Source organism: Natrix helvetica (assembly GCF_964273705.1).
Source record: "Natrix helvetica genome assembly, chromosome: Z".
Classification (NCBI taxonomy): domain Eukaryota; kingdom Metazoa; phylum Chordata; class Lepidosauria; order Squamata; family Natricidae; genus Natrix; species Natrix helvetica.
In genome coordinates, this window is record NC_138554.1 from 138,044,469 (window position 1) to 138,051,596 (window position 7,128).

Below are 7,128 nucleotides of genomic sequence, written 5' to 3' on the forward strand. Positions count from 1 at the left end.
ATCACGTGACACACACCCCCCTGGGATGTATGCAGTGGTCGTAAGCGTGAAAAACTCCTCAGGCACTTTTTTTACAGTGCTGTTGTAACTGTGAATGAACTGTTGTAAGCCGAGGACTACCTGTATTACAATTACAGTTCTTATTCCAGGATTAAAAAAGGTTTGTTTTTTATCATCCAGTCTGATTCCAATAATCAGAACTTTAAATTATAAGTGCAATTTTTTTTTTCATTTCATGAATAGGTGGCCCTCGAATTACAACTTTGCATTGAATGACCGTTCGGTTACACCACCACTGAAAAAAAAATGACTTATGACATTTTTCACACTTATGACCTACGTAGTATCCCGTGGTCATGTGATCAAACCTTGGCCGCTTGGAAACGAAGTCATATTTATGACGGTCGCAGTCCCGGGGTCACGTGAGTCCATGGGGGGAGCCAGATTCACTTAGCGATGGTGTTATTAATGCAACAACTGCAGCGTTTCACTTAACGACTATGGTGAGAAAGGTATTAAAATGGGACAAAACTCACTTGACAACAAAACTCTCGCTTAGCAATGGAAATTCCGGTGGTCTATTGTGGTCGTAAATTGAGGACTACTTGTAAGAGGTTTCCGATCAGCCGTAAATGAAACATTAGGGGAACGAAAGAAGTTTTTGTTTTATTAATATATCACTGTCAGAGGGCAAACGGAGCCACGAAACAGCGTCTCTTTCAATCTCCTCCTTAGTCAGCTCAGCAAAGGTGACCAAGAGACCGTGGGGTGTGATGGTGTCATTGTCACAGGATGTGCGCGTGTGCATTTGTTTGTTTGTACAGTGCGTTTGTGTGTCTGCAGCAGCTTAAAGCAGACGTAAAGAGCTATTGTTCACCAGCAGAGCAGAATAACAATGGGAAGGGACCTTGGAGGCCTTCTAGTCTGCCCCCTATCCCAGTGATGGCTAAACCTTTTCTCCTTGTGTGCCAAAATCACCCACACCCATAATGCAATTTGCACCACCGCCACCGTGCATGCGCATGACCACCCTATATTCCCCCTGTGCATGCGCATGAGGCCCTCCCCCGTGCCTTGTTTTGGGCTAAGCAGGTCTCCCGGAAGGCTCCTGGGACCAAAAATGAGGACCCCCATCCCCTGCTAATGCGTGCATGATCCCCGCGCATGCGCGCACATCTCCCACATGCACAGCAGGGAGCCAACAATCAGCTGGCTGGTGGGAGGTGCATGCACATGCGCAGTGGAGCTGAGCTGGATGATGGCTCTTATGCGCGCAGAGAGGGCTCTGTGTGCCACCTGTGGGCACAGGTGCCATGTGTTCACCATCACAGCCCTATCCTATTTTGGACCGGTGATTGTCTAATATCTTCTTCAAAAACCTCCAGTGATGATGTAGCTGGAGTAAAACAAAGAGGAGGTGTAAGAGAAGAGGAAAGAGTAAAAATAGTGAGCAGTGAGTAGTAGCATTGGAATACTTTGGTGTGGGTTAAATAGAGGCCAGTGTGATTGTGTTAGGACCAGAGCTCACTTTCTCCTGCTGATTTGACCCAAAGTCCCTCACCCAAAGTCATCTGTGCCTAAAATGAAACTAGAACTCACTGTCTCCCTGTGATTGGTCCGTAATCATCCACCTTGGCTTTCTCACTTAAGGGAGAACTAGAGCTCACAGTCCCCTAGCGGTTGGCCTAAAGTCACTCGATTGGCTTTCGTGCCTAAGGCAGAACTAGAACTCGCTGTCTCCTGGTGATTGGCTGAATGCCACCAGGTGGCTTTCGTGACCAAAATGAAACTAGAACTCACCCTCTCCCGGTGAGGTGTGGATATTATTAACATTTCCCACTTTTGAGCATAGAGCAGCATCACTGCAATTGCCATATAAAAAAATAAAATATCACGACTTTTTCCTGGTTGCTAATGTCTTATTCCCAGAATAAACATACTGTATCTGGTCAGCATCTTAATCATATTTTTGATGAAAGTGGGACCTTTTAAAAATCCATATTTCTAACCCTCCTGTAGCTTAAATGCAAAAGGGCTGTGCGTGTCTCTCTCTCTCTCTCTCTCTCTCTCTCCGCAATAATTAAAAATGCAAAATTCCATTTCCAAGATCTAAACAGATTTATTCAAAGAGCACCAGATTGCATCCAAGCTCTATCCGAAGCTATTCTGTAACAGGGTGGGTGGGAATATTCCTAATTATTTTTTGGCTACCAGTAATATGATGCATGCTTTTCACCGATAATACCGAGAAGTTTGTCACTATTTATACAATGATTTCCTTGAATTTTATCAGCCTGGGAACCAAAACTCATATTCCCCCAGAAACTGATAGCGTTTTAAAGATGTTGCCTTCATTTCAGACCTCTCTGAAAAGATCCACTTAAACAAAACAGTTATGTATAATATAAAACTTAATTTTCTTTCCTAATTAAGGTTCCAATTTCCACGATTCCTCCTTATTTTAAATTATTCAATAGCCGCAACGATCAGAAGAAATGCAGATAACCCGCTTACAATCATTCATTTAGCAACCGTTCAAAGTTAGAACAACCCAGAAAAAAGTGACATTCAACTGGTCCTCACACTTACGACCATTATAGCTTCCCCACAATCGCATGAATAAAATGCTTGGCAACTGGTGTGTATTTATGATGGTTGTGTGGCCATGGGGACACGTGATCTTCACGTGCAAACTTCCCAACTAGCTTCTGTCAATGGAGGAAGCTGGATTCACTTAATGGTGTGATTCACTTAACGGCTGCAGCGATCCACTTAAGAACCTTGGCCAAAATGACCATAAAATTGGGTGTGACTCACTTTATCACCTTGCTTAGCAACAGAAATTCCGCTCGCAATTGTGTAGTAAGTGAGAAGCACCTGTAAAACCTGGTGAGAAATGGATATTTTTTTATAAATCCTGAAAACCGGTGGGGTTTTTCTGATTTGCTGTCAGTTGTTTTCATTAAACAACATAAGAGAATACAGAAGAACAGATGTGAAAGGGACCTTGGAGGTCTTCTAGTCCAACCCCTACTCAGACAGGAGACCTTATCTCCATGATGATGAACCTATGGCATGTGTTCCAGAGGTGTGTTGAAAGAAATGTCCTTCTGGGTTCAGCTCCAAGTGGGGGAAAAGTCACTGGAAACATGGAGGCTGCTTGGAAAGATGGTTTAATGCTGGACAGGATCACATGGTTTGAGCTCCTGAACAGAAAAAGGGGATCAGATGCTTCCAGATGTTGGGTGAAGAAGAGGGAAAAGAAAGGGCTTGCTGAGTTTTTTATACTCTTTGTTCGGCCCCACCTCTCTGTTTCCTGTTCCTGTGTAAGAAATGTATTCTGATTGGTTGTCAGACTCCCATGGGGCCACGCAGAGGCACCTCTCTAGGCTGTGTTTTGAGTTCAAGTTTGGTTGAGTTCTCAGATGCCATGTGGTGAGTTTCTGTAGAGGGCTAACCCTAACTTTGTTATGTAGCGTAAACTAGTCCAGGGCCCCTAATGGCCCATTGAGAAAGGTGGGGGTAGCTATTAAGAGTGAGTCTGTTTCCTACCTAAAAACACATTTCTCCATTTCTGATCCAGGGAAATATAATATTCTGCCTTTTCAATATTGCCCAGGATATTTCATTTTTCTAGCAGAGGGGTGGGTGCTAATTTCCTACTGGTTCGAACCGGTTCGGCCAAATAGTAACTCGGCCGGACAAGCGACTGTAAGAGTTCTACCCTGGGCACCGCCATCTTTATTTTCTGTTCTGCACATGCGCAGAACAAACTTCATGGAAAAAATGTAATTTCTCCCCCTTTTTTAATGGTGTGTGTATGCCAGTCCCAGGGAGTTCCCAGAGATGGGCCGTTTTTTACAAAAAAAGCGGGGGCGTTTTCCCCTTCCTCCAGCCCTGCTGAAGCCTGCAGAGTGTTCCTGGGGGCTGGGGAGGACAAAAACTTCTATTTTCTTACTGGGTAGTTTGCAGGCACTCCCTTAGCTCCAGTTAGGCTGGAGGCCCCCCCTCTCCTGCAGTCAAAACTTTTCGCCACCGTTTCGGTGGGCATGGCTTGCTGAGGGGGTCATGTGACTGAGTGAGCATGAGTGACATCAAGTTGGCCACGCCCACTCAGTCACATGCCCCCCATCTAGCCACGCCCCCTGAACTGGTAGTAAAAACTTTGAAATCCATCCCTGGCATGCATGCCCAATGGCCAGCTAGGATTTACGGTGCTCTGGCATGCATGCAATGTGCGTTATGGTTTGGTCACTCAGTGCTGAAAAGGTTAGCCATCCCTGCCCTATCCCATTCAAGACCAGAGGCAGTCCAGTCCCTTCTTAAAAACTTCTAATGTTGGAGCACCCACAACTTTAATTAAAATTTAATTTTTTAAAAAAATGACTGATTTATATGTCCAATCCTACAAGGTAAGCGGAAACTAAAGGAGATTGCCCCTCACAAAACCAGGCCTTATGACGTAAACAACTTTATTAGGTGTGATAAAATGTCCAGATTTCCAGGAAGGAGGAGCTCCAGAATTGTGTTGTCACAATTCATGTGTGAGAAAGAGGGTGAAGACAGCTGCTTCTTAATAGATCCCAGGTCATCCTTGACCAGTGGTGGGTTTCAATTTTTTTTAGAACTTCTTCTGTAGGTGTGGCCTGCTTTGTGGGAGTGGCTTGCTAGCCATGTAACCGGGTGGGAGTGGCTTGCCGGCCATGTGACCGAGTGGGAGAGGCTTAGCAGCCATGTGACTGGGTGGGCGTGGCCAACTTGTAAAATGTGGTGAAACTCACGTAACAACGCTCTTGCTTAGCAACCAAAATGTTGGCTCAGGAGCTCTGGCATTGAAGTGTGCAAGTTTTAAAGCTGTCAAGTTACAAGACTCTTGCACCCCTAACCCTTTAGGGGAAAAAACCCCAGGGGTGTTCAAAGTTGACAGCTTTAAGACTTGTGGTCTTCAACTCCCATAATTCCTCCTCCAGTCATGTTGGCTCAGGAACTCTGGCATTTGACTGTGCAAGTCTTAAAGCTGTCAAGTTACAAGACCCTCCCACCCCTAATCCTCTAGAGAGAAAAAACCCCAGGGGTGTTCTGTTTGATACTTGCTCTAACTTCAGTGGTTTCCACCAAGGTTTAATCCTATGGGTTGAAGGGTCTGACAGCTCCCTATAAAAGGGCTGCTGTCAGACTCAACCTTCGCTGGATTGTTCTCACTTGTACTATAATAAAGAGCTGTTGTTACCGTTAAGCCTGTGCGTGCCTATCCATTACCCAATCTAATATGTTCAAACTTGACAGCTTTAAGACTTTAAGGTTTAGATAGGACTCTTAGAGGTGGGCGGGGCGATTGGTGAGCCAGCCAGTCAGTGAGCGGTGGGCGGGGCAAGCGTGGTGCGCATGGGGGGGGAGCTGGAACTGGTTCTAAACGGCACGGTAGATTTCTACCGTGCCGTTTAGAACCAGTTCCAGCTCCCCCCCGTAAGCACCATGTGAGAACTGGCAGGAACCCACCCCTGCTTTCAACCATCCATTTAGTGACTGTTCACAGCACTGGAAAAAGTGATCTATGACCGTTTTTCCCGCACTTATGACCATTGCAGCATCTCCGTGGTCATATGATCAACCTTCCTGGCAACTGGCTCATACTTATGACCACTGCTGTGTTTCAAGGTCATTTTGCGATCCGACAAGCAAAGTCAATGGGGAAGCCAGATTTACTTAACAACCGTGTTACTAAATTAACATCTGAAATTATTCACTTAACAACTGTGGCAAGAAAGATCATAAAATGGGGCAAAACTCAATAAACATCTCACTTAGCCACCAAACTTTTGGGCTCAATTGTGGTTATAAATCAAGAACTACTAAATGATATGCTGGAACACTATAACTTCCCTGTTTTTTTTTTCCCTCTCTTTTTTTTTTTTTGACACCTGCTTTTTTTCCTTTTGTGCTTTATTCTCTATTTTCTTGGTTTCTATTTTTTTTTTCCTTTTTAAATTTGGGCCTGATTATATGCTTTCTCTAGAAGTTTAAGACAAAAAGAGAAATAATAGATTTCATAAGACCCGATTTTGACAGTGGAAAAAGGAGGTGGAATGAAAAAAAAAGAATATTCATCAGGATTTTAAGAAAGCTTGGCAGCTTCTCAAAATAAGAGAATATTAACAGAAGAAAAAAAGGGGGGCATTTTGCAAAACAATGTGAAAGATTAGCTTTTGGGATGTGTGTTTTTAATGATGCACGCCGCCCTGAGTCCTTTTGGAGAAGGGCGGCATATAAATCCAAATAAACCAAACCAAACCAAACCAATTAAGACAGAGGTCTTCAAACTTGGCAACTTTAAGACTAGCGGACTTCAACTCATAGATGGCTGGAAAATTCTGGGAGTTGAAAGTCCACAAGTCTTAAGGTTGCCAAGTTTGGAGACCCCTGTCTTAAGATTTTAAAGCAGCCCACCAAAGAAATGGAAGAGTATCAGCCTGTATCGAATGCAGAAGTTAGCAATGTCAACACACAGAAGGAATCTTTGACTTGCAAAGAAGCTGAAAACAACACAAGGGCTCTTTATTTTCCTTATTTCAGTAGCAAAGAAAACATTATTTCTATATTTAAATATAAGGGAAATCTCCTAATATCTGTGGAACAATACAGATTGTTCTTGATTTACGAAGCTTAGCTAAAGGAGGCTAAAACGTATGAAGAACGGTTGCAAGAATTGGTTATGTCCAGTTGAACAGATTGCTAATTAGCAGAGTTGGAAGGGACCTTGTAGGTCATCTAGTCCAGCCCTCCCCCTCAAGCAGGAGAGAGAAGGACTAGGAGTGACCTGATGGCCCTATTTCAATATTTCGAGGGGCTGCCCCAAAGAAGAGGGGGTCAACCTATTCCAAAAACACCAGAAGGCAGGACAAGAAGCAATGAATGGAAACTAACCAAAGAGAGAAGCAACCTAGAACTAAGGAAGAATTTCCTGACAGTTAGACCAATTAATCAGGGGAACTACTTGCCTCCAGAAGTTGTGAATGCTCCAACACTGGAAGTTTGAAGTAGAGATTGGATAATTGGACAGTTGCCTGAAATGGTAGAGGTTCTCCTGCCTGAGCAAGGGGGTTGGACTAGAAGACCTCCATGGTCCCT